The 27767-nt window shown below is 42.3% G+C and overlaps 1 long non-coding RNA gene across 1 annotated transcript; it reads right to left on the reverse strand.

The window, feature by feature from the left end:
* Window positions 1-16493: 16493 nt before the first annotated feature.
* Window positions 16494-26224, reverse strand: LOC142070861 (uncharacterized). Its single transcript, XR_012666780.1, has 3 exons — window positions 26173-26224; window positions 25548-25699; window positions 16494-17017 (listed from the first exon to the last, which is right to left on the reverse strand). It is a non-coding gene; the product is annotated as an uncharacterized LOC142070861 (long non-coding RNA).
* Between the last annotated feature and the right edge of the window lie 1543 nt (window positions 26225-27767).

The following is a 27767-nucleotide window of genomic DNA, read 5'->3' on the forward strand; positions in this document are numbered from 1 at the left end:
TGGGAGAAGCAGCCTCAGCTGGGGGCCATGCCCCAATCAGGCCGCGGCTTGGCTTGAATCAGGGCCCCGCTGGCCCTTATAAGAGGGCAGTGGAACAGGAGCACACAGAGTCTCCCTCTAGCTGAGGAGGGAAATGGACCTAGCTGCCTGAGTGCTAAAGGGTACTGGAGTGAAGCAGGGCTGGGGAAAGGCCAGAGGAGCTGGAGAGCTCCAGGCCGGCAACTCCCCAGGCTGCAGGGCCTTGTACAAGGCCCCTGGAGGTAGTGGGTTGCAGGGAAAGGCAGCAGGTCAAAACCCCCCTTGCCTATGATGACTGGCCTATACAAACTGCAGTCGGCCCCAGTGAAAAGGGGCTAGATGGTGACTGGTAGTAGCCCATAGGCTGAGGCAAGGTGGGGGGTTCCCTGGGGAGGGGAGACCCAGATATGTGGGGTATTGCCTGGAGGGGCAGCACCCCAGGTAAAAGGGCACTGGGGTCTGGGAGGGACACGGGGGCCAGCGATGGTGAGACACCAGCAGAGGGTGCTCCGGAGCTGGTAAAAAGAGCTAATTCCCAGACAGTCAGCAGGAGGTGCCGTGGGGTGAGTCATGCCCCATTACACAGGGACTTTCTCAACGCTCAATGTTCAGCCTTTCTGGGAGTCTGAACCCCAAATAAATCCGTTTTACTCTGTATAAAGCTTATACATGGTAAATTCATAAATTGTCCTCCCTCTATAACACTGATAGAGAGATATGCACAGCTGTTTGCTACCCCAGGTATTAATCACTTACTCTGGGTTTATTAATAAACAAAAGTATAAAAAGTAGGATTTAAGGGGTTTCAAGTAATAACAGACAGAACAAAGTAAGTCACAAAGCAAAATAAAAAAACAAGCAAGTCTAAGCCTAATACGTTAAGAAACTGATTACAGGTAATATCTCACCCTCAGAGATGTTCCAATAAGCTTCTTTCACAGATTAGACTCCTTCCTAGTCTGGGCTCAATCCTTTCCCCTGGTACAGTCCTTGTTAGTTCCAGCAGACATCTCGGGTGGTAAGCAGAGGTTTTCTCATGACTGGCAGCCCCTTTTGTTCAGCTTCACCGGCTTTTATAGCTTGGGCACAAGGCGGGAATCTTTTGTCTGTGCTTGTCCCCAACCCCGCCTCATCAATGGAAAAGTACAAGGACTAAGATGGATTCCAGTATCATGTGACATGGTCACATGTCTCTATAAGACCCCTAGTCTCCATTCTTCCTGGGTTGGCTCACACAGACACAGGAAGGTTTGCAGGTAAATAAACCATTTACAACCAATTGTCCTAGTCAATGGGAGCCATCAAGATTCTAAACCACCATTAATGGCCCACACTTCGCATAATTACAATAGGACCTCAGAATTATACTTGGTATTTCTAGCTTTAAGAATGATACATGCATACACATAGGAGGAATATTATATTCAGTAGGTTATAACATTTGTTATGATACCTTACAAGAGACCTTTTGCATAAAGCATATTCCAGTTACATCATATTCACACTCATAAGCATATTTCCTTAAAACATATGGAGTGCAACGCCACAGTATTTTACCAGCCATCTGTGATTAACAATGCATGAAAATACAGTTTCTAGTATCTCTGCAATATCTTTATGCTTTTTAATTGCTCCCATAATTCTTGTTTCTATCAGTTCAGGTGTTGGCTAGGTCAATACATTGTCTCAGTAGACAACAGGTGTCCCATGGGAAGACTGCTCCCAATGACCTGGGGTGGGATGGGGAAGAAGGGGAGACTGTGATATTCAGAAACAGGAAGAGGAGTAGTGCTTGGAAAGGATGGAATCATACAGCAATAAGGTTTGGAAAATCCTAATGACTGGGTGCCAAGACAGGTTGGGCACCGAGTGCTGAGAGAATATTTTCAAATAATCAGTACTGCCCACATGCTGCTTTGAAAACTTCCCTTTGTTTTCTGAGTATGCACAGTGAAATTCTCTGCAGAGCACCCAAAGTAAACTCTTAACAAAATGTCCCATGTTGTTTTATAATATATCAGAAGGCGCTGAGAAACATTTAAAGGTAGACAGGATGACTTCTGAAGTTTTATATTGGGTATATTTCTGTTTCACACAGTGAGTCATAACCAGAGATGGGAATAGAATCAACACCTCCCTAGTCTCATATGCATGGGAATGCACAGTAATAAAAGGGCTTGTTAATAACAAATATTGATTCATTTTCCCCTGAAGCATGGACAGAAATGTCATCAATAGCTGTGTTACAGTCCATGACAGTGACCCTTATAATGATTACAATAGGCCAAGAATAATATGATGCTTACTTATTTATTTTGAATTCCATATAGCTATATATCTGTGTGATATGAATGAATTTAAGATAATATGCAGAACATGAACACTATCACATTTTTAATTAGCACAACCACATTGGTATAATGACTGGATCTTGGCTTTCGACATACATCAGCTGACCACCCCCATCTTTCCCCTAGCACTATCCTTTCAGTCTCCTAGAGCTATACATATACATACATATTTTATATATATTATTTTAAAGCAGCTACCAGGACTTTAAATGACAATGGCACACAGTGGCAATTATGGAAAAGTTTCTGAGTCCTGCAGAACTGCTGTCGATTGCAGGTTAAAAAAAAATGCTAAGAACAATGTCTGCTATGCTTATCTTCCTCATTATAATAAGTGACTCTGAGCTCAGACACAGTTAGCCAGTGAAACCTGTAGACCTCTCCTGTGTGAGAACTGTGATTAAGTGAACAGAGATTGACTTAGAATAAAAAAAGATGCATAAAAACAGGATAAGTAGAAACTAGGTAATGATTCTCTAAAAAGTGTCATTCCTAAAAGTAAAATCTAATTAATAACAATATTACATCAATACATTGTTATAACCTTATACATGTAATTGGCATTGCTTGATTTAAAAAAAATTCCAAATGTGCTACTTTTTTTTTAATGTTTTTGCCTCATTACACTTTTTTTGCTATCTGTCTGGGTATTTATATCTTGCTCATCACCATGGTATCCGAGTGCATGAGCATCATGAGAATGCGTTGGTGGTGCAGTGTCCTTTTTCAATCTCCTTGGGAATCAACTCAAACTAGAAAACTTGGCGACAGATGAAGATTTCAAATATTGAACCGCCATAATTTTGGGGGACTGGGGATTACAGTTCATCTCATAAGAAACATAGGGGTGAATTACAAAATTCGAATCCAGAGCCAGAACCAGAGCTACATTCAGATTCTGAATGCCCCTAGAAGATCTAGGGTTTGGGGTTCAGATACATCTTTAATAAGAATTTATTTTTAAAGCCACTGGTTTTTTCCCCCTCTACAGAGCTTCAGGAATCAATGGAAGTGACAGAGATTGTCCATGAAATGGACAATGCCTTGTTATAATAAAATTTTCAGCAATGTGGCATATGTGAGTCATACACACAGATTAACTCACTAGTGAGCTAAAAATAACTTGCTGGCAAAATTCTGAATAGGAAAGTAGAACAACGGACTCTTGGTAGAGAATACAGGAGGAGCAAACTTAAATGGCCCAGAAGGGCCTTGGAGAGGTCTTATTCCCTATCGGCACCCACACCACCACTGGGGGATTTAAAGTGCTGTTCCACTATGAAAAGTGTCTCCGTAAAAATTGTCTCATGGGGTTTGAAGCATAATGTTTCTCGGTGATTCCAGATCAAATGTGCTTAGCTTATAATTAAAGATTTTTTTTTCCCTAGCAGCTAACCTGAAAACTGAACTTTGTATCTGCAAGCCGAGCTGGATTCTTTCCTTCTTGTGCCCAATCACTGGTAAGAAAAGTTGTGCGGGCCAAATTAGGCTCATAGTCACACCTGTGTAACCCCACTGTCTTTGAATTTCACTCTGACGTGTGTAACACCACTGATTTCAATAGGGTCTCACAAGAGTATCCAATTGGTCCTGTAATTGAAATTTAGTACGTAATTCAGATGATGAAGATGTGCATCATAATAGAATCCAGTTCACTCTCTCATAGTTGTTTTAGCTCTGCAGGGCTAATAAAAGTAAAGCAGTAAAAACTTATTTTTGTCCCTTAAGCAAGCAGATTGGAACCTGAATTCCCAGTGGGAGCAGATCTGATAAGTTAAAAGGTGCCATTTTAGCATAATCACTTTTCAGAATAGAACTACACTTTCAAAGACTCTCCTGAATGGTGTTAAGGATGGTTTTTCAACATGGTTAACACTTTAATTTTACAACAGAAGGGTCTAACAAGTGCTTTAAGATTGACAGGATGACTTCTGAGGTCTTATACTGGACATATTTCTACATTTCATGGCCCATCACTTATAAAAGAAAGGAAAAAAAAAGGAAAGTGATTACTTTTTCCAAGCTAGCAAATGCGATCTTTATTATTCAGCTTTTGTATTTTTATACATTTTTGACACAACCATTAAGGAGGTCAAACTAAGATGGCATTTGCAAAGTTTAAGTGCATTAGTGGAAACCAAATGGGTGCCAACTAGCTAAGAAAACTACTTAAAACTATCAACAAAATTTGAAAATCCCAAGACACAAAACTACCAATGCTTTTATTATCTATTCCTAAAATAGGCTGCATGTCAAACAAATTATCTCAGCCCTTTTTGATATGGCAATGCTTTCCTTGTTACAAAAGAATCAAGAGCAGGTTTGTATTTCAATGAAAACTAGGCTCTCAATCTCAAGGCAGTATCTGAAGAAAACATGCACTAATTCAGTAGAGATGAGTAAGTAACGTGAATAAGTTATATGATGATTTCACATCTTTTTCTTTTCATGGAAATTTCATCATAATTTCTTTGAATTATCGTTAGTCCTTTTATCTGTATGGATCAATTGCAAACAGTAAACTATAACTATTTGCTATTCACACTGTGTCGGTGAATTGTGATTGGCCAAAAACATCACCCCCCCAGGCTTTGCATCCAGTATGACTCACCCCCCCCGCCCACCCAGGGGCGCTGCTGCCACCCGGGGCTTCTGATGCCGGCTCCAGGTCCCAACTGCCAACCCTTCTCCCAGGGTCACAGCCACCTGCCCCAGGTCCTCCCACTCCCTCCTGGAGCTTGAACGCTGCAAATCAGCCGTTTGTGGCACTCCAGAAGGGCTGGAAGGGAGGAGGAGGAGTTGGTAAGTACGCGGCCACCGGCGCATGAGAGGCACAGTGGGAGGGAGACAGAGGAGGGGAGCTTGGTGCCGGTGGATGATCCACACCCACTAATTTTTTCCTGTGCGTGCTCCAGTCCCGGAGCACTCACGGCGTCGGTGCCTATGCTGCACCACGAACATCGCCAGACCAGGCAGTGCTGGATTAGAGAGCTTCAACCTGTATTTTCAAAGTCATGACCAATTCCTTGCCTCCAACAAGAACTCTTTTAACATACAAAGAAAAAGTCATCTAGATTTTGACCTCAATGAAAATTTCACTAGTTATTTCTCCGGGTATCTCCATCTTGCAGTTTAATATTGTACACTGTAGGTTGTGTAAAAGAAGATTTGTTCTGTATAAAGTAGTTTAGTTCCCCATCTCTCCTACTCCACTACAACAACCCAAGTCATGTTTCCAAGTGTTTTGCTGAAAATAGAGTCCTTAGGGGCGTGCTATGCAGTTGGATGGAAGTTTTTAAATAATCAAGCCGTGAAAAAGGGCTTTTCTACGGGTTAAATCCGATTGGAAATTTTGTAAATTGAAGTGGGAGGGAGGCATTAGGAGAGAAGAAAAGATTGCCCAAGACTAGATTTGGCCAAGCAATTTTTTGGCATCAGATCCAGTACTTGCAAGGGGGGAGGGGGTGGGGTTATGCAATACACCATGATACAGATGAAGTAACAGAAATCAGATTAGGGCAGCTATATTTTTATAACTAATAAGAATAATACTCCTTAAAATAAATGCTTTGGGGTGGATGTATCCCTCTCAGACTACTCCTGTACACATGAGAAAACAGTGGGTCAAAAGAGGCATGTATCATCTATAAAAACACTGGAGCATTTTAAGAGCAGCTTTGTATTTTAGCTAATTTTCTATTACACTTTTAAAAAGGCAAAATTGGAGTCACTAATCCCGCTAGCCTTTAGTGTAACACAGCAGTACTTCTTACTGGAATCCCTTTGCTTGGAATTGAGTTCACGAGGATGTTTGTTATGAATTCTAGTATGATTTTGATGGAATCAACACAAAACAAATGCCATTATGTAAAGATTAATGAACACTTGTAAAATGAAGGGACACTTTTTTTGTCAAACACTAACATTGTGATATTTAGGCAGCTCTAATTAGGACCAAAGAGAGCCTAAAAGGAAAGAAAATGAGTCTCATCAAACTCAGGTGAAATCAATGAGAGCCTTTCTATTGACTTCAGTGGTCTTTAGGTCAAGCCATATAAGCACACCCAAGGATCGGACTGGCAAACCTTGCAAGGTTTTGATTCAGATAAGTACTAAGAAGCTCAAAAGTAATCCCAACTTTGAGCTACCCACCTCTAACCCTCTCTATGACTGACAGTTCCTCCATCCAACAGGTTTCCAGTAGTCTACAACCTCTTTCTTGCTTCCTAATAAGTACACCCATATGTGACATTGCACCCCATAATGGTTTATAGAAATATGCTTGTGAGTGTAAATATGACATAACTGGAATATGTTTTATGCTAGATATGCCAGGTAACATATCTTTGCAAAGGTTATGTTCTACTGCATGTATTCATCCTATTCATATGCATGTATCATGTTCAGATCTGAAGATGACCATTGGTTCTATGCTTGTATTCAAAGTGTTCATCGTAGAAAGCTCCTAAGGCAGATTTGGTCAACATAGTGTGAAGGGGTTATTCAAGTAAATGGAAGTACTTGGCTAACAATGGACCTTGATAGATGCCAGTCCACATCTGAGCTTTCCTGGGAATGTTCCTACAGAGAACTGAGTCATGCATGGACATGTGACTTGCCCATGTGATTCCAAAACTCCATCTTGTGGCTGTGATTCTACACAGGGGGAGGGAGGGGTTTCCACCAACAAGAGAGAGAGAGAGACTATATAAGCCCCTGAGAAACCCCTCCATTTTGTCTTCAGGTGGCTCAAGAGATAGCCTTTCCACCCCAAAGGATGCCTGAAAGAAACTGGAACAAAGAACAGTAACTGTGGGGGTGTGAGTGATTGCAGGACGCAGACTAGGAAGGAGTCTAGTCTGTGAAAGAAGCTTATTGGAACATCTCTGAAGGTGAGATTTACCTGCATTTAGTTTCTTACTGTATTAGGATTATACTTGCGTGTTTTTGTTTTATTTTGCTTGGAAATTTACTTTGTTCTGTCTGTTATTACTTGGAACCAGTTAAATCCTACTTTTTATACTTAATAAAATCACTTTTTGCTTATTAATTAACCCAGAGCAAGTAATTAATGCAAGCTGTGCATATCTCTCTATCAGTGTAAAAGAGGACAAACAATTTGAGTTTACCCTGTATAAGCTTTATACAGAGTAAAATGGATTTATTTGGTGGTTGGATCCCATTGGGAACTGGGTGTCTGGGTGCTAGAGACAGGAGCACATCTTGAGCTGGTTTCAGTTAAATCTGCAGCTTGTGGGGGACATGGTTCAGACCTGGGTCTGGGCTTGCAACAGGCTAGCGTGTCTGGCTCAACAAGACAGGGTACTGAAGTCCCAAGCTTACAGGGAAAACGGGCTCAGAGGTAGTCTCAGCACATCAGGTGGCAGTCACAGGGGGGTTTCTGTGACCCAATCTGTCACACCACAAGTGCATGCCCTGAAATGGTTTACTGTTATATTTGATGCCTTCTGCTGTCCCAATAGAGACTGGCCTGCTGAGACCTTGCAACAGATTTGGTCAGAAGTCAATACACACAGAATAATGCAACAGGAAAAGAACAGACTTGGGTGTATTGCATCTGTGAGCTACTCATCCAAAATATACTAAACTTCCACAACAGTTTGTGTATGATTTAGTTTTTGTGCAAATAAATACTTAATTTTTTGGACTGGTTTGCCAATTGCTAATACTGAGAAATGGAAGACAAAAGATTAAGGACATAAAACTGGAAAATGTAATGTACTCTGAGAAGCCAGATCTAGTACTCCATGAGATACCTATCAGAAGAGTGACCTGCAAGGAGCCAATGAAAAACATTCCAGAACAGCTCTTATCAGCAATGACAAAGAAGAGCAAAAGCCAAAATATATTTTAAAAGGCACAAACACGAAGATAAAGAATGGATAGAACTATTCCTTCTTTGTGCTATAAGCTAGTCAGAGTCTCCAGTTATGAGCATACTCCACAATTATGATCCCCTTATTACATATAGAAATAAAAAAGTTATAACAGAGATTTGGAGTTTGGGTTCAAGTGTGGACAAACAACCAAAATTTGAGATACTTTTCTAAAGTTTATCCAATCTTCTGGAAAATGCAACACTGGGCTGGAAGTCTTATGAGAGAGGTGCTCTCATGATATTTCTGGCATCTTTGCTTCCAGTCCAGCTGGAACCAGGAAATCCAAAGGGATGCAAAAATGAAAGGGATAACAAAAATCTACAGGAATATTTCAGAACCTTAAAAGTCTTGTTTCAGTTAACTTCTAAACAAAGTTTAGTGTTTGAGTGGACATGCCTTATTTACCTGACCCTCTTCATCTGCTCCTAATGCTGCAGAAAGCCACTGAAAAATACAACACAATGTTTTACCCTTTGCAGAAATGAGCTATGGTACATATTTCTTAATAATTAAAAATGAAAAAGGCACTCTCAAGGGGACTCCATTGTGTTATAAGAAATTCCAAAGAGAAAAAAGAAATTAGATGCTCTGAAGCTGTACGAGCTAGCATCCAATACAAAAGCAAATGAGCATGAACTTCAAGTAAGTAGGCACTAGGCCTTAGTACTGAGGTAGAATCTCTCTATACAGAAAGTACACAAAAATTACCAAGGGCACCAATAGAAGCAACAATAGATGCCACTAACAGAAGCTGTTTAAGCCAGGAATCATGGGAAAGAATTTTGTAGGTTAATAACTGCCAACCCCAAAGCGACAAGGCATGGAAAAGGGCTTCCTGACATTCGTGTGTCCTGAAGTGCTCTTTGGTGCCTATTTTCGAGATAACTTTAAACGTAAATTAAAGTTGACCTAGATTTAAAAACAGAAATAGATGTGGTCTCTGTGTTTACAGCAGACCAAGGAGAAAAGCTTGTTGCATAAAGCCAGCCAGCTTCAATTTTGTTATGCTGTTTGACGCATGAAATCACTGAGGTTTGTTTCTTTGATTGTTCAGTCTCCATGTGACTATGTCTGTGGTTCAGTGTTGCAACTGGGCTATAAGGCTAAAAAGAGGAATCTTGCCAACTTTCTTAACTTGTCAAAATTGTGGCTGCTCATTGCTAGTTGACAAATACATTTAGCTAGGTTAAAAATACATATTTTAAGCCATTTAGCCTAATTCAGTTATTACTGATGGGTGAACCTGCAACCCGATCACATGTGCTGACATGCCAGCATGGCGTCCCAGTGACCAAAATGGGACTCCACACATGTTGGGGTCTCTGCCCATGGAAATCACATTGCAAGATCAAGGCCAACGTTCAGAAAACCTTTTGGATAAGCATCCTAAGCCCACCTAACAGTACATCTACACTGCAGTGTGCTTTCCGGAGTCAGCAGACAGACACATGCTAGCTCATACTCACAAAACTTCTTTAAAAATGTCACCTTCCCAACACCAGCCTTGTGAAAACATGGCCAAATTCACCCAACTTAAACAGGGAAGTGCAAATGACTGCAAATGCCTGCGCAGACCCTGGGAGACTATGACTCTTCTGCCTGATTATTTTCCATCCCATGTTGATTGTCAGAACTGCTTGTATGGAGGTGGTGGTGGGAAGCCTGCTGGCGTACTGCTGTTTGGTATCAGTGACCTACTGTAGTGAATTCAGTAGATGCTGATGAACTGTGATCATGATAAACAAGAGGTCTATCTGCTTCCCCAGTCTTTGCTTCTCCAGAACAAGCTCCACCATGCTGCCATTGAGCAGATGGAGTAGGAAACCAGGGAGCATCAGCTTGGAGATGCATGTGAATGGTACACATTATCTGAAGCTTTAAAAAAACAAAACAAAAAAACACATTTGTCTCTGATTCAGCATTGACGGTTTTATCACAGTTCTGAACTGTTCCGTACAGGCTCTCTCATATCCTAGTAACAATATTAATGATGAATTTGTTGGTCTTAATGTTGATGGCATTAACGTGTCTGATGGTATATACATCACAATACAGCAATAACATAGGGAGGATAGTAAAAAAAAAAATTAGAACAAGCCACATCGTAAAGATAAACTGAAGTGTGTTAAGCACAAGCAGTGCCAGATTGAGGCTCATAGCACAAAGGAAAGCTCAAGGAGCTCTCTCTCTACCTCCCTGAACTCCCTAATACTCAGGAGGTACATATCCACTGTGCCACTCCTTAAGAGAAAGCAGCATGCCCTCCTCTCCTTTGCCAATTCATACCTTTGTGTGGAAGGCAGGCAACAGTACCATTGATGCCTTCCATTAGGAGAGGTCAGCTTTAAATGGCGGCACTGCATTGGAGCCCCAGCATGAGTATAATGAGTATAATCACCTCAGTCCCTGGAAAAATCATGGAGCAGGTCCTCAAAGAATCAATCCTGAAGCACTTGCATGAGAGGAAAGTGATCAGGAACAGCCAGCATGGATTCACCAAGGGAAGGTCATGCCTGACTAATCTAATCGCCTTTTATGATGAGATTACTGGTTCTGTGGATGAAGGGAAAGCAGTGGATGTATTGTTTCTTGACTTTAGCAAAGCTTTTGACACGGTCTCCCACAGTATTCTTGTCAGCAAGTTAAGAAAGTATGGGCTGGAAGAATGCACTATAAGGTGGGTAGAAAGCTGGCTAGATTGTCGGGCTCAACGGGTAGTTATCAATGGCTCCATGTCTAGTTGGCAGCCGGTATCAAGTGGAGTGCCCCAAGGGTCGGTTCTGGGGCCGGTTTTGTTCAGTATCTTCATAAATGATCTGGAGGATGGTGTGGATTGCACTCTCAGCAAATTTGCGGATGATACTAAACTGGGAGGAGTGGTAGATACGCTGGAGGGGAGGGATAGGATACAGAAGGACCTAGACAAATTGGAGGATTGGGCCAAAAGAAATCTGATGAGGTTCAATAAGGATAAGTGCAGGGTCCTGCACTTAGGACGGAAGAACCCAATGCACAGCTACAGACTAGGGACCGAATGGCTAGGCAGCAGTTTTGCGGAAAAGGACCTAGGGGTGACAGTGGACGAGAAGCTGGATATGAGTCAGCAGTGTGCCCTTGTTGCCAAGAAGGCCAATGGCATTTTGGGATGTATAAGTAGGGGCATAGTGAGCAGATCGAGGGACGTGATCGTTCCCCTCTATTCGACATTGGTGAGGCCTCATCTGGAGTACTGTGTCCAGTTTTGGGCCCCACGCTTCAAGAAGGATGTGGATAAATTGGAGAGAGTCCAGCGAAGGGCAACAAAAATGATTAGGGGTCTGGAACACATGAGTTATGAGGAGAGGCTGAGGGAGCTGGGATTGTTTAGCCTGCAGAAGAGAAGAATGAGGGGGGATTTGATAGCTGCTTTCAACTACCTGAAAGGGGGTTCCAAAGAGGATGGCTCTAGACTGTTCTCAATGGTAGCAGATGACAGAACGAGGAGTAATGGTCTCAAGTTGCAGTGGGGGAGGTTTAGATTGGATATTAGGAAAAACTTTTTCACTAAGAGGGTGGTGAAACACTGGAATGCGTTACCTAGGGAGGTGGTAGAATCTCCTTCCTTAGAGGTTTTTAAGGTCAGGCTTGACAAAGCCCTGGCTGGGATGATTTAACTGGGAATTGGTCCTGCTTCGGGCAGGGGGTTGGACTAGATGACCTTCTGGGGTCCCTTCCAACCCTTATATTCTATGATTCTATGATTCTATAAAAGCTGCCAAGATGCCCTATTATCCCCCTAATGTTGAGCAATATGATGTGCAGTGAATAGCCCTCCTGGTTGCTGTACTTCAATACAAAATATTGGTAATAATAATAGAACTGAGTGCCATGAACTGGAAAGCTGATGCATTAAAATGATTTTCTCTATAGATTTTTTAAAATGTCCTAATAAAGCCAATCAAGTACCGTATAGTCTATGGTACCATGTGAGAAGACTTGACAGAAATGTAAAACCTTCATAAAAACCGCCATGAAAAGAAGATTTAGATTTGCTTTGCAAGCAGCTCAGTTTTCCTATTGCAAACATAATGACTGGCCCTCAGGCTCACAGAGTTTGGTTTGGAAAAAGGGGGAGAAAAGGGGATTGAGGGATGTGTTTCCAGGCTCGTACAGCATTTAAGGTTTTCAAAGAATTAGATCAATGAAATTCAATGGCTAATGGTAAGATATTTAGTGGGTTTCAAATGCTGTTCGTTATGCATTCAGAACAAAAATAAGTTATACACTACACTAATAAACACCTCCCATATGGAATACATGAAAGGCTTGTGAACAAGATAATAGTCCAAGTCTAAAATATTTGTAATACTTAATACATGCTTTAAAAAATTAAAGTTTATTTTGCAATAAACTGGGGCCTTTTGCAAACTTGACAGTGCTGCTTGGATTTTTTGCAGAAAAATTAAGTGTGCAAGAGTGCATGTGAAGTGGGGAAGAAATGCTTTTCTCCACCTTCATTACTAAAATATTCCTACTTTCCATATGTAGGAGACAAATAGTTTGGCCTGTCATCCCTAAGGAAATTTTCCTCTAGTCTACGCTATTTTGTGAATGTACTGTTATCTCATAATGCACATGTGCATGTGTATGTGGAGGGGTGGGGAAGGATGTTGGGTGAGGAGACGTGAGAAGCTGAACAAAGATGGCTCACTGTGTAGAAATCTATTTGTAAGGCTGTGTCTACACTTGTGTTCTTCCCTGTATACATGTCCATGACTGCTCGCACATGTACCCCATACATACACGGAGTGTCCACATATGTTGTGCAGGGCATGGATTTACGCTGTGTACAGGCATATACCCACGCCCATGCTACCCTTTTTCCAGTATGTGACAGTAGTGTTACATTTCAGGTGGTATCCCAGAGTTCTTTGTGTCCCAGGAGACATGCTGGGAAGCACCTTGCTGCAAGATGCCGGTACTATACGCCGTATTCACACATCTGGCAAAGGCAGCTCCCAGTCATCTCTCCCTTCTACCAAACTGAGTTGAAGACATGGAGCAAGTTCATGATGATGTGATTTTCCTCCTGCTACTGCACACAGGACAAATGTTCATGTGGTGCAGTACCAGATACTCGACAGAATGGGTTCAGAAGAATTTGAGGCGCTAAAGATGGCTGATGAGAGTGAATAAAAATCCCCTGTGATCCCAATGAACACATGTGTTGCGTGCCAAGGTTGCAAAAGTATGCACATGGGTGGACCTCCACTTTTGGTCCAGCACGCTATGGTGGGACCACACCGTCTTAGATACCTGGGATGCGGACCAGTGGTGGCAGAATTGCTGAATGAGGAAGCAGACCTTCACAGAGTTGTGCGAGCGCCTTGCACCAATCCTCCAGCACTAGACCACTAATTTTAAGAAACCCACACCAGCTCAGAAGTGGGTGGTTACTTCTCTTTGGAAGCTGGTAACACCTGACAGCTACCAGTCAGTTGCAAACCAGTTCAGGGTTGGGAAGTAAACCGATGGTGTGATGGTTATACAGGTTAGCCATGCTATCAATACTGTAATCTACCCACAGTGGTTGCCATAACCAGAGTCCTTGAAATTATAGTGGAATTTCAGAGGATGGGGTTTCCAAACAGGCATGGATTACCAGTGCAAGAAGGGGTATTTCGAGGGAGCAAGGTCATTTACCAACTAGGTTCTGGTTCCTGCAGTGGCTCAAGGTCTTCCTCAGCCTCCTCAGTGGAGGCTCCCTCAAGTGGGTAGCAGTGCAGAATCATGAGTTCCTCTTGCTCAGGGACTTCCTCTGAGGTTCCTGCTGCCTCTTCATCCTGCCCCTCATTGGCATCCCATCATACAGTGGGGCTTGCACAACTCTTACTGAACTCAATGGGAACCATACACATGCACCCAGGGCTGCTTTTGGCCTCAAGATTTCTGTGAACCTCACCTCTGACAGGATACATAGTAACAGAATGCATCAGATCAGTGGTCTAGCTAGTTCAGTATCCTGCCTCCAACAGTGGCCAACATCAGATGTTTCAGAGGAAAATGTAAGAACCCCATAGTAGGAAGATGTCTATAATGGGGGATAATCTGACCCCGACATTAGGTCCTATCTTAATCTCTTATAACTATTGTTAACTCTGGATATTCTATTATCCATAGAAATGTCCAATCCCTTTTTGAATCTTGCTAAATTCTTGGCGTCCGTGACTTCCTGCGGCAAAGAGTTCCACAGTCTATTTGCTGAGTGACAGCGTGACAAATGGAATATCAGACAAGCATTTCCTCATTGGAATACTCTTGTTTGCTAACCAAGAACTGAAGGTAGGATGCTGTTATTTAGCCAGTAGTGAGAGCTATGCCCTGGCAGGGGAGGACTTATCTGACTATAGTGGAGTTCATTCCATTTGGATTCTATTACCTGGCAAAGAGGATTTCTCTTTCTGAAGGAGGGCAAAAGGCCAATCTTACTGCAGGTATATAAAACCAAGGCTGAATGGAGTTTCTTAGCAGATGCAGGAAGCCGTTGGTTCCTTAAACTTTTCATAGACTTTAGTCTTTTCCTTCCTCTTAACTAAATCCTAACTTTGCCTTCTCAGAGGTGATGAGTTTCATACAGGATTTATTCACACTACTTTTTATGATCTGTTCCCTTCCCACTAATCCACCATCAGATGCTGTCTGCAGCCCTATGTGCACTGACCAATCTCTTATATTGCCTGAAGAGAGAATTTTCCCAAGACTCCTGAAAAACTACTTGGCCATGCATGCAATTTCCAGCTAAAGGAATAAATGAAGCCTCAGGAATTAAAAAGCCCAGCTGAGGAACAGTTTTGTGCATGCAGAGAAGAAGAAGATTGGAATTTGAAGATTATCCCTTTGAACCAAATGTCAAGCTGATATGTTATCACCAAGTCTGCTACCCATTGGCTCTTACTATAGAAAGAAGCACATATGTTAATTGATTATATCTTACCTGTTGGATCTGTAGATATATGCAATAATTTAAATAATTCTTATCTTCTCTCTCTCTTTCTCTGAGAATAATTTAGGACAATGTGAAATGCTCTTAAGTGGTTTGTTATTAGTAACTTCAAATATGAAATCTACCAAAAACAGACAATTCGTTGTGTAACAGAATAAACTCCTGTGCAATTAGCTCAATTTAAAAATGTTTCTCCTAATAGGATTATATTCTGTAAATGATCTTGTTACTATGGCAACCACCACAAAAACCTCACTATGTTATCAGTGCAATAACAACCATTGCACCTGTGTATCATCATTTCTTTCTGTGGTTTCTGTTTTCACTTTTTAGATATCAGTATAGAAGTAAAGACAAAAAATGTGACCTAGAAAAGATGAGGCATTGTTTCAACTATTTTTGCAGACAGCATCATACTAGTACTTTTTCTATATTTGCTTCTGTAATTAAAGATGTAATTGAGCAATTAAGTTATTTTGCAGAATGGGGTGAATTTGCCCTCAAATGTGCTTGCTTTAAAGAAAATATATTAAACTAATTTATTGCTGCAGAATGCAAGATATGGTTCATAATAAGTTTAGAGTGTAGTTTTGCTCTGAAACAGAACCATGTAAAAAGATCTGTTCTTCAGCAGATCATTTCCTTGCATGTACTCATAGTCAGAGCAATTGGGAGATGAGAAGGGGTGTGGTAAAATGGGACCCAACCACCCCTTAAGTTATCTTGGTGGGATGAGAAGCAACCTGTCTCTCAATGCCCCTGGTATTACCCAGAGGAAGAGGCTGGGGTTGTTTCCCCAGCTGTGGGAAGGAGTGGGACACTAGTAACTCCAGGGGACTTCCTTTCCCCCGATCTACCTAGTTAGGCTACACCAGCAGGGCATTGCCTATGGGGTCCCTAGAACACTCTGGAATTGGGTTTAAGGCAGACCCAATTACCCTCCCTCTTGAGGAACATCACAGCTTGCTTGTGAGATTCCAGGACTGAAACCTGAATACTGGAGACCATGGCAAGGGATCTTCCAAATCACCTCACCCTCTTGTCACATTACCTCCTCTCCAGTTGCTCCTATTATCCATGTCAATCCGTCTGTGGGGTGGAGGGCTCCCACCTAGTTACCAGATATGTTACTTATTGGGAATCTACCCCTAATGGGGTAGTAGCTTTATCTTGAACTAAACTGTTAAAAAGGGGACACACACAAAACACCAAATTAAGTAAAACAGATTTATCTTTGTGAGGAACAGCATAAAAATGGAAAAAAGTTGTTAGGTTTCAAAATATACTGAGCAGTTGAAAGGTTTTAAAATATCCTAAAGCAATCCTTACACTACTTCCTATACCAGGACAGAAAGACATATAGATTAAATAGTTTAGTATGTATACATTCAAAATCCACTTTAAACACTAACAGTCTCTTCTGTGGTGGTGAAACTTGGCTCTTTGATTCGATAGTTCCAGAAGGGGTGCGTGACAAGGGATAATGCTCCGCCCATCAGCTTATAGCTTCATTTAGAGTTCCAAACAAATTGTCACAACCGTGTCCAGATGTCACAAACACATACACGCACACACCCCGCTTTTTTTCTCTTTTATGTGCAAGCCCAAAATCTTCCCCTGCAACAGATACCCTGGTTCAAAAGATCACTAATGCTGTTCCACAGTAGGCTTCAGTGAATGAATACCCTCCTCCCAAGCAGGTGAATACACTGGCGGAGTACTTGCCGGGGGAGTGGTTCACTCACTCCCATGTAGTCAAGTGTCAACTGAAAAAGAGAGAAAAAGTGACAAATTAAAAAAAAAACACCCTCCCCTGGGCTATGCATTCCCCTGCCCAGTGCAAGGTGAGGCTACCATTGGCCATGCTACACACAGTTCACACAGTTCTTTGCCTCAGGACTGGACTGGACAAGCCTCTGTAGAACCAGCTGCAGTTACCCAGCACCTTCTCCCAGGGGCTGCCAGAGACTCTCCCAGGCTGGTGCTAGTTACAGGTCTCTGCGTGGTTGGTCTCAGGGCCGCATGGGAGGTCCACAGCTCAGTCCCCCTCCTGATTGCTCCACTCACTCTCCTTCGCTGAGTCTGTGTGACTATCTCGCATTCCCTTACAGGGTGTCTGTAGTTCCCCAGGCCCCGCCCCGCAGGCTCCTCCTGCCTCTGGTGCTGTTGTTCATACCCATCCATGGGGCCCTGCCCTGCTAGGTCCGTCACCGCTTCACAGTGGGCTCCTGCTTGCCATACTGACGTTGACCCACTTACTGGCACTCTCAGATCATAGAATCATAGAATCATAGAATATCAGGGTTGGAAGGGACCTCAGGAGGTCATCTAGTCCAACCCCCTGCTCAAAGCAGGACCAATCCCCAACTAAATCATCCCAGCCAGGGCTTTGTCAAGCCTGATCTTAAAAACTTCAAAGGAAGGAGATTCCACCACCTCCCTAGGTAACACATTCCAGTGCTTCACCACCCTCCTAGTGAAAAAGTTTTTCCTAATATCCAACCTAAACCTCCCTCACTGCAACTTGAGACTATTACTCCTCGTTCTGTCATCTGCTATCACTGAGAACAGTCTAGGTCCATCCTTTTGGGAACCCCTTTTCAGGTAGTTGAAAGCAGCTATCAAATTCCCCCTCATTCTTCTCTTCTGCAGACTAAACAATCCCAGTTCCCTCAGCCTCTCCTCATAAGTCATGTGTTCCAGTCCCCTAATCATTTTTGTTGCCCGCCGCTGGACGCTTTCCAATTTTTTCACATCCTTCTTGTAGTGTGGGGCCCAAAACTGGACACAGTACTCCAGATGAGGCCTCACCAATGTGGGTGGCTGTGTCTTTGGGCAGCTCCCCTCGGGCTTCTCATGCTGCTTTTCTCCTCCTGGCTTCCAGCGACAGCTCCAGCACCCCCTGGAGCTGCTCTCGCTGTCTCCTTCCCCAGCACAAATGGAGGCCAGGGCTGAGCTGGGGTTCCCTGACTGGCTCAGCTGCCTGGCCAATCAGACTGACTTAGGGTGTTGACTACTTCTCACTGGTCCCGGTCTGGAGCTCTCTGATTGGCCAGAAACAGTCAGTCCCAAAATCCTGACTCCTCTTCGGCCTTTACCCTTTCTCCTGCTATGGGGAGAGGGCCAACCAAGCACTCACCGTTTTAGTAAGGGACCAACAGCCCCCTTATATCAGCTTTTTTGGCTTTCATCATTAAAGTCAGGGTTTTCTTCTCTCGTATGGCTTGGGTAGGTAGCAACGACTACAAATTTATATCTAGGTTTTATAGCCAGCAAATTGCCGCAGCAGCGAGCTCGTGAATGGCCTTCAGGCCCCCAGCAAAAGAACAAAAGGGACACTCAGATATGATGTGCTCCATAGTTTGTGTCTGGTGGCCACCGTCGCATACAGGTATTTGCCTCATTTTCCATTTAAAGAGGGTTTGTCCACATCTCCCATGATATGTGCTGATGCAATTCAATCTGCACGAGTCTTTCTGACGTAAGTCAGAACCCGGTGGTTCCTCAGCAGGGTCAATAATAAGTTGTTTGTTTTGAGTGATCGAAATGCTCCATGTGACTCCCCATTGACCCTCAGCATCGAAGTTGGGTGTAAGGGTTCTGCAGGTCATCATGCAGCGGGATCCTTGGATTTAAGACAGTGAGATGTCTGAGCAGCTCTTCTAATCTGTGGGGTGTGGGTGTGGGATGTGCGATAGGACTGGGAGCCAGTTGACTGGAGTCAATTTAAGCGTCCTGACACTTTGCATATAGCATTATTGAGTTGAGTGTCAAGGAGTTTAGTGTGACTGCTGTGAGGCCACACTGGCGCACAATACTGGCTGCAGAATATACTGAGGCAATTGCTGCTGTTTATAAGGTCTGTGGACTGGAGCCCCATGATGTTCTGGCCAATTTTCTGATAAGTGCGGGTGGGAGCCATGAAGGAACTTAGGCATTGCAACACTGAGCATTGCAGCACCCAATGTTAGGTGCCTAGAAAAATCACAGGAGCAACACTGCAATCCCCAAAGCCGCATTACACACAGGCTCCTATACAAAGAATGGGGAGAGGTAGGCACCTTAGAATACTATCCACAAAAGCCAGCGCAACAGGCAGGGAGCCGCCTAAGCTAGCCGATTGGAGATGCTAACAACAGGGGTTTGCACTAAGCTGTGACCCTCTCCTGGAAACAGGCGCCTAGTCTGGGATGCAGGGAGTTGCCTATGTCTGCTAGCAACCCATTGACAGGAACCAATGAGCTTGGCGCCTGCCGTACTTCACACAAAGTGACTGGAGGACATGGTGGTGTTTCCCCCACTCATAACTTTAAGCTGAGTGGTTAAGTGGCACACCCAGTGGCATCTCCCACCTCTCAGAAGTGTGCTCTAATCACTAAGCTATGAGATATTCTCATGTGGGGCTCCCTCAGTCTCTCCTGTTGAAGCCTCTCCACTGTATATAAACAATGAAAGAGTAATTAAAGCAGGGCAACTGGACCCTGGGATCTCCCCCCTACTAGGTGGATGCCCTAACCACTGGACTATAGAGTCACTCTCATTCTGTCTCTGCACCAATGACTATTTAAGTATTTATTCAGAGTGGAACAGTCATTCAGCGGGAGGGAGGGACAGAGGGAAGAACAGCTTTAACAGGAGATATTGAAGGAGTCCTACACCAGAATATCCCATAGCTCAGTGGTTCAAGTACCCTCCGGAGAGATAGGATGTGAACAGGGGTCTCCTTTCTACCCTTGTGCCAGAGAGAGGGGAAATGAATCTGCGTCTCCCACACCCCCTGTGAATGCTCTAACCACTTTTGAGCTAACAGTTAAGGTGGGCAGTAGCTGCATTATCTCCTCCTCTGGCTGGATTTGAATGGGACCTGCTACAGTAGGTGTGGTCAGAGGCCATCTACTGGATCATGCTCAGCTTGTGACTTAGGCTTTCAGCCCCCTATCTTCCCCCACTTCTTGAATCACTTTGGGGCTTAGGCATCAGAAAGTTAGGTTCCAAGTATGTTTCTGTGCCTACTGGGAAAGGCAGCAGCCAAGTGGCGGTTTTGCGGATCACTGTGGTGCCATGCATGGGGACTTAGGCACCTAACTTTGGAGTTGTGGACCACACCCTAAGTGTCAAAGTCAAGAATGAAACTTGCATGAGGAGGAAAGAACGCTTTCCCAGCAAAGGACCCCTGAATACGGAACTTATTCCTGGATGAGATCCAGTTGAACACAAGCATCAGGAGCTTCAGAGTAAAATGCAAAACCACTTTGTCAACCTAATCTTCCCATGATAATGTTACCAAAAAGCAAAAAACAAAGTCCAGCCCCTGCTGACAGGTGGGAAGAGAGAACAGTACACTTTATAATGTTATGAGGCACTCAGATACTATGTTGATGGGTGCTAAAGAAGAACATAGATAAGATTAGGCTCCCTCCATCACCCAACATCACTTCTACTACCTAGAACTTGAGGCAGATAGTGCCTGGATGAAGGAGGAGGCCAGAATGAGCACTGTCAACAGGAAAAATGTGTCCTTTGTGTTTGTTGAAAAGTAGACATAGAGCAGCATGTCAGTTGCAAACTGAAACCATTGAACATTGTGACACGATTTCTCCAGGAATTCTTCTAGTACAAAATAAGGAAAAAATTCAGCACTGTGGAACTCTGTAGCTGGAGGTTTTGGGCGATGAGGAAGAGCAACGGGCATCTGTTAGAGAGGAATAGCAGAGGGCACTCTGTCTAACTCTTGCCAGGTCTCTTAGGTGGATCAACAGCATCTCATGATCAACTGAGTCAAAGACAGCTCATAGGCTGGATCATATTAGAATGGACATTTTATCTATGCCTGGTGTCCTGAGGAGATTGTCCATCAATTGCCTGTGCAATAGCTGAGCCATGCTGAGGTCCAAACCCTATTTCTTTTACATTTCTTCCTCAACAGTATCCATAATATTCTCCCTTCCACAGTATTATGCCACAAAACATTTAAACTTGTGGGGGAGGGGGAAGCTGATCAGAAGCAATAAAACTACAGAAAAATATTCTGGTCTTAATAGAGCCTTTTCCCCAAAGATTTTTCCCTTATGGCAGATGGCTATTGAGGCTTTTTTATTTTTCTTATATAAATTCATAGATTTTAAGGCCAAGAAGGACCACTCTGATCTTTATTACAGACATTAAGGGCTGTTCAAATTGCAGAGCAATTTTCTCATTGCAGTGACTCAGCATTGCTTGCACTTTGATTGTACTTCTGTTAGTTAATTTCTGTTGCTTTCTTATTCATTATTTAGACAGGATGGAGATCTTGTGATTAAGGCAATAGTCTGAGATTCAGGAGATCTTGGTTTTACTCTCAGATCTACCACAGAATTCCTGCGTCACCTTGGGCAAGTCACTTGTCTTTCCTTTTGCCTCTGTTTCCCCTCCCATCCTTTGTCTGTCTGGTTTATTTAGATTGCTAATTTTTCAGGGCAGGGACTCTCTCTTATTCTGTATCTGTTCTTTGCCTAGCACTCCCTTTCTTACCCTTCATTTCCCCCTCAGAGCCCCTGCACTGAACTGATTTGTCCTTCTGTAGGAGACACAGATATGGCGCCTCCCAGAAGAGAAAACTCCTTTCCCCCTCTCCTGCCTTAGGCAGGTGAGGATTGCTTAAGAGCTCTTGCATTAGGGGCCTAAATATGCTGCTTTTGCAGTTCCTGCCCAGACACCAAGACATACGGGCCCCCATTTTGCATCGATAAGTGCCCTGATTTTCAGAGGCGCTCAACACTCCCCTCGCCTTCAGTTGTGAGTGCTCAGTCTCTTTGAAAAAATCAGGGCACTTATTTAAGTGCTTAAATATGGATTTAAGCACCTAACTTTGGAAGTCCAAGTTTGAAATCATTGGCCCAGGACACTAGGAGTACTACTCCAGCCTTTTTTTTCAGAGAGCTGGGCCTGAAACAAAACCTTGGATCTGAATATACCTGAACTTTGAGGAATTTTTCATCTGGTTCTAACCTTGGTGAGAGAGGAGCACGTCTAATTTTTTTAAGATGAATAATTGCCATAGTATGACAGGGATACTGCACATAAGCAACCACTTAACTTGGAAATACTGCTGCTCAGTTTCAGACATAATTACCAAATGACATTAAGAAGTGGTGAACTGTTTTCTCCTAAAACATGACTCCTATTGATTATCCTGCATTAATACAGAATAATTGTATGAGACAGCAAAACACTCAATCTATCTACTGGCATATGAGCAATGGTCATTATTTCTACAATGATGTTCATTAAGATGGATAGAAAATTATTTGTTGCCATGACTTATTGCTCAGTCACTTTTAAGGTTTCTAAACAATGGTGGACAGGAGAGATTTTCAGGTTATCAACCTTTAGCCAAGAACTTCAAATGACAGAGAGAAGGAAAGAGGCAAAGAGCACTTCAGAACATAGCAGTGCATGACATTCTGAGATTATTAAGTTTTCATTCTGAGCATTAAACATTAACCAATAAACCTGAAGATAAACGGTGAGGAATGGAAGAAGAAATTGTTTTGTTTTAACTGAATTCCTTGACAAGACATTTTGATTCTGAAATATTTTAATTTAGAGGTTCTTGATAGTCACTGGAGTTATCAAATACCAAATGCTAATTAGATCATAAGCCTTAACTAGCTGGACTGAAATGCCAAAAAAATTAAAGGTTATTTAATCATCACAGCAATAACAGTTCCACTCTGAAGAAAGTGTACGTGCCCAAACAGAATAAAAGTACACTAATTGCTTTAATACAAAGTATCATGGAATCCACGTTCAGAGTCTTGTGGCTAGAGTAGAGGTCTGGGAGTCAGAAGATCTAAATTCTTCACAAGCTGCTCCAGAGATATCTGGTATGAACTTGGGCAAGCCCCTTCCCAGCCCAGTGCTGACCTACCCCAATCTCCCCTACTCCATGGAATAGAGCTAGGCTTTGTACCACACACTAAGGTAGAACCTCAGCTGGTGTTCAGTGAAGTGCTACTGAAATCAGTGGAGCTACCCCGATTCACACCAGCTGAGGATCTGGCCTAGGAAGTCCACATCTCTTATGAAGCCTCCCCAGATCCTTCCCCTGTTTCCATGTGAAGTGGAACCAACTATCAGAGAACCCTCTACACGCACAGGGAAGGGGTGAGGATAGAGAATCCTGGTAAAGAAATTACTCATGGCAGCACCAAAATTAAACTACGTCTGAGCTGGATCTGTAGTGAGATGGATGACTGTGTTTTCCTGTGAACCTATCCTGTTAACAGGTGTTGGTCTTCTTGGGAAACACTAAGTCAGTCCTGGTGACTCATGGTTGCAGGTAGCTTGTTAACTCCACCTGGTATAAGGAAGTATGGGAGTGGCCCTTGAAGAGAAAATCTAGGTTGAACAATAGGCAAATTCAAGGAGATAGCTGGGGATAGGATTTGGGTTACACATTGATTATACCTTTCTTTGGAAATAATGTGTAATGCCAGAATGGGAGTATGTACTGATGCTATACAAGGTGTGTTCACTGTGTTTTAGAGCCAACTGGGGAAGACAATTGCTTACAGGCTTGAAACAACTATTTCAAACACATCAGCACCGCAGAACAGATGAGAGCAGAAAATTAAGAAAATATACCTATTGGAAATTGCAGGGGCTTATAGGTAGATATATACAAATACTAGAGGTATGAGAAATAGATGTAAGAAGAGAAATGCAAGTATTTTCCTTGTGAATTCTATATTGGTCCAGTACCCATGAAATCTTCATCAAATCTGCACTATATTCAAACCATTTTCAGTAGAAAAGAGACTACTTTCAAGAAAGTTTGTTTTCACTGTGAAAATGTGAAAATTCATGATTATTCAAAATTTGAAGAGGTACAAAAAAGAGCGAATACTATATGAAAAATTCCACACAATTTTACACAGCTCTAGTAACTACCCAATCCAGAATTATCACTAGACTAAGGTCCTCATCCTGCAACTGATTCTGCATGAGTGTGCCCCTGCTCTAAGGCCCTTACTCTCGTGAAAGCATTTAATTTTTTTTAATGGCTAATGCAATTCTTAGATGTCTAAACAGGAGAAACTTGAGTCGAAGTTATTTTATCTTTGTATTTAGCATTGGTGCGACTGCTGTTGGAAAACCGTGTCCAGCTTTGGTGTCCACAATTCATAGAATCATAGAATATCAGGGTTGGAAGGGACCTCAGGAGGTCATCTAGTCCAACCCCCTGCTCAAAGCAGGACCAATCCCCAACTAAATCATCCCAGCCAGGGCTTTGTCAAGCCGGACCTTAAAAACTTCTAAGGAAGGAGATTCCACCACCTCCCTAGGTAACGCATTCCAGTGTTTCACCACCCTCCTAGTGAAAAAGCTTTTCCTAATATCCAACCTAAACCTCCCACAATGCAACTTGAGACCGTTACTCCTCACTCTGTCATCTGCTACCACTGAGAACAGTCTAGATCCATCCTCTTTGGAACCCCCTTTCAGGTAGTTGAAAGCAGCTATCAAATCCCCCCTCATTCTTCTCTTCTGCAGACTAAACAATCCCAGTTCCCTCAGCCTCTCCTCATAAGTCATGTGTTCCAGTCCCCTAATCATTTTTGTTGCCCTCTGCTGGACGTTTTCCAACTTTTCCACATCCTTCCTGTAGTGTGGGGCCCAAAACTGGACACAGTACTCCAGATGAGGCCTCATTAATGTCGAATAGAGGGGAACGAATACGTCCCTCGATCTGCTGGCAATGCCCCTACCTATACATCCCAAAATGCCATTGGCTTTCTTGGCAACAAGGGCACACTGTTGACTCATATCCAGCTTCTCGTCCACTGTCACCCCTAGGTCCTTTTCTGCAGAACTGCTGCCTAACCATTTGGTCCCTAGTTTGTAGCAGTGCATGGGATTCTTCCGTCCTAAGTGCAGGACTCTGCACTTGTCCTTGCTGAACCTCATCAGATTTCTTTTGACCCAATCCTCTAATTTGTCTAGGTCCCTCTGTATCCTATCCCTACCCTCCAATTCAAGGAGGTTTATAAATTGGAGAGGGTTCAGAGAAGATTAAATGATTAAAGAATGATTAAAGGATTAGAAAACATGCCTTACAGTGATAAACTCAAGGAGCTCGATCTATTTAGCTTAACCAAGAGAAAGTCTAAAAAGTACCTACATGGGGAGCAAATATTTAATAATGGGCTCTTCAATCTTGCAGAGAAAGTCCTGTGGTTCAAGCTAGACAAATTCAGACAGGAAATAAAGTGTACATTTTTACAGTGAGAGTAATTGACCATTGGAACAACTTACCAAGGGTCGTCATCACTGACAATTTTTAAAATCAAGATTGGATGTTTTTCTAAAAGATATACTTCAGGAATTATTTTGGTGTAGTTGTCTGGCTTGTGTGCCTGTGGTTTCAATTATTACAATGATCCCTTCCAGCCTTGAAATCTTTGAATCTGTGAAAAAGAAAGTGGATACTATGTAATAGTTACCCTAAGAATACTTCAAATTGCAATTATTTCTATTCTGAAAGTGTTTGAATGTTAAAAATTCTATACTGCACACAGATCAAAACCAGTGGCACCTTTTCCAGCCGTGACTCCATTTTCCATACTGGGACCACCTCTGGAACCCCCTTCCATAGGCAAGGTGGTCATGACCTTCTGACATCTGTTTGCAGCTCCCAGCTTGAGAACCCCAGATCTGACTATCGCTGAATTTTGGGAAAACACTGGATCCAGATGTAATCTTCAAACCAGGCTTCATCTCCCCTAAATACCAGCATCAACAATTGATGAACTTGTGCCCATTCAAAGAATGTATTTGTCTTTCTGGGTCTTTGAGTCACAAGGGTGATATGTGTATGGTGTATACTGCCATTCTACTGTAGACACCTCCTTTGCAATGCACAATTGAAGACCTGATTTACCTGTGATTATCTGTTTGTTCATATTCAGCCATCATGTTCTGACAATCTGATTTGTTAAAAACTGATGCAAATATCTTGGAAGTCATTTGTATCCAACAATCCATTCTTAAAGGTTTGTTTGAGATGTTTGATGGAAACCGGGAGAGAAAACAAAACAATTTAATAATAAAGCATTTCAGAGTTATGTATAGCACTGACTCTGATATTAGGAAAGTTTTGCTATCATATGAACCATGTGCATATTATCACTGAATCACCTAAAATAGCCAAAAAAAGCTCAACAGCTAGGTTCAGCCAGAGAGACTATATTTCAGTAATGGAGGAAGTGATTCCAGTTATATATAGACATATAGCAAATGTGCAGTGTTTAATATCTTGTGTATCTTATATATATTTTGTATATTACATGCCACTTTGCTGGTAATTTCCACATAATAAAATGCAGAGCTCTGTGATATAATACACCTTTAGCCACCTATTCTCTGTGAACTAAACTATTTTTAACAATCCATATAGATGCCTTTTTCTCCCACCTGTCAAAGAAAGGTTTGCTGTTTTCCCACAAATATGAATTCACCCCCCAAAATTATACCAGTCTGAATGACAACATGATCAATATTCAGTCCTGCACTAGTGACATTTTAAGGTCAGATACCTGGAATACTTCAGGGCCAGAAACAAGAGATTTTATATGATTGGAAAGAGAGAAATGTCAGCTTTCAATAGGATATGTAGCACATCCTTAGTGGAAATGTCCCTTACACTCCTTCAGTTAGTCTCAACTGGTTTCTGTTTGTCTTGTGATGATTTCTATTGGTCTCTGTTGGATTCTGCTGGAGAACAAATAGCTCCAGGAGTCCGCAAAACAAATGATCAGTTGCTCTCTTCCAAAAGCTATCTGATCAAACTGGAGCCAGTAAAACTATTCAACTGGAATTTCTGAAAGGGTTGCTTTTACCTGGAAGATTCCAAGATATCAGATTATAATTATTATGTATAGGTTGTGTATTTATAGGCTTCTAAAATCTTTAGCTATAAATTTCCTTTCCTTCTGAGTCCTGTGCTCTGTCTTTACGGGCAAAGAGAGATAAAAATAGTAATCTTGATTTTAAAAAACAACCACTAAAACATTTCCAATATAGTTTTCAGTATACCATGTAGCAACTACCAGGCATATAATGGTGCAGCATTAAAGTACTATTGGCACTAGTCCGAAAGAATCTGTATAACTTATTCTTACTCATCCCAAATCACATACAATAAAACTTTTATGCCATACCATAGGCTCCCTTTCATCTGTATTTCTATCCATCTGTAAACAAAACAGGTGGAGCATTTGTACCTTTGAGATTAAAAACTCTAAAATATTCATTATTTTATTAGTATTAAAAAGAGTAACTTTAAGAAAACCCTGTGCCGTCAAATTGGTTTCAGATATTTTTGATCGCTATTGTCAGAAATGTTGGGGCAAAGGATAGAACTGTTTGGGGTTCCCTTTAGTTCCTGGTAGCACAAGTTTCATGACAATGCTAAGTACAAATTTAAAGCCTTATAATACTTATTTACACAATCAATTTGATAATCTTGTCTGGAAT

Source organism: Caretta caretta, chromosome 2, assembly GCF_965140235.1.
Source record: "Caretta caretta isolate rCarCar2 chromosome 2, rCarCar1.hap1, whole genome shotgun sequence".
In the NCBI taxonomy this organism is placed as follows: domain Eukaryota; kingdom Metazoa; phylum Chordata; order Testudines; family Cheloniidae; genus Caretta; species Caretta caretta.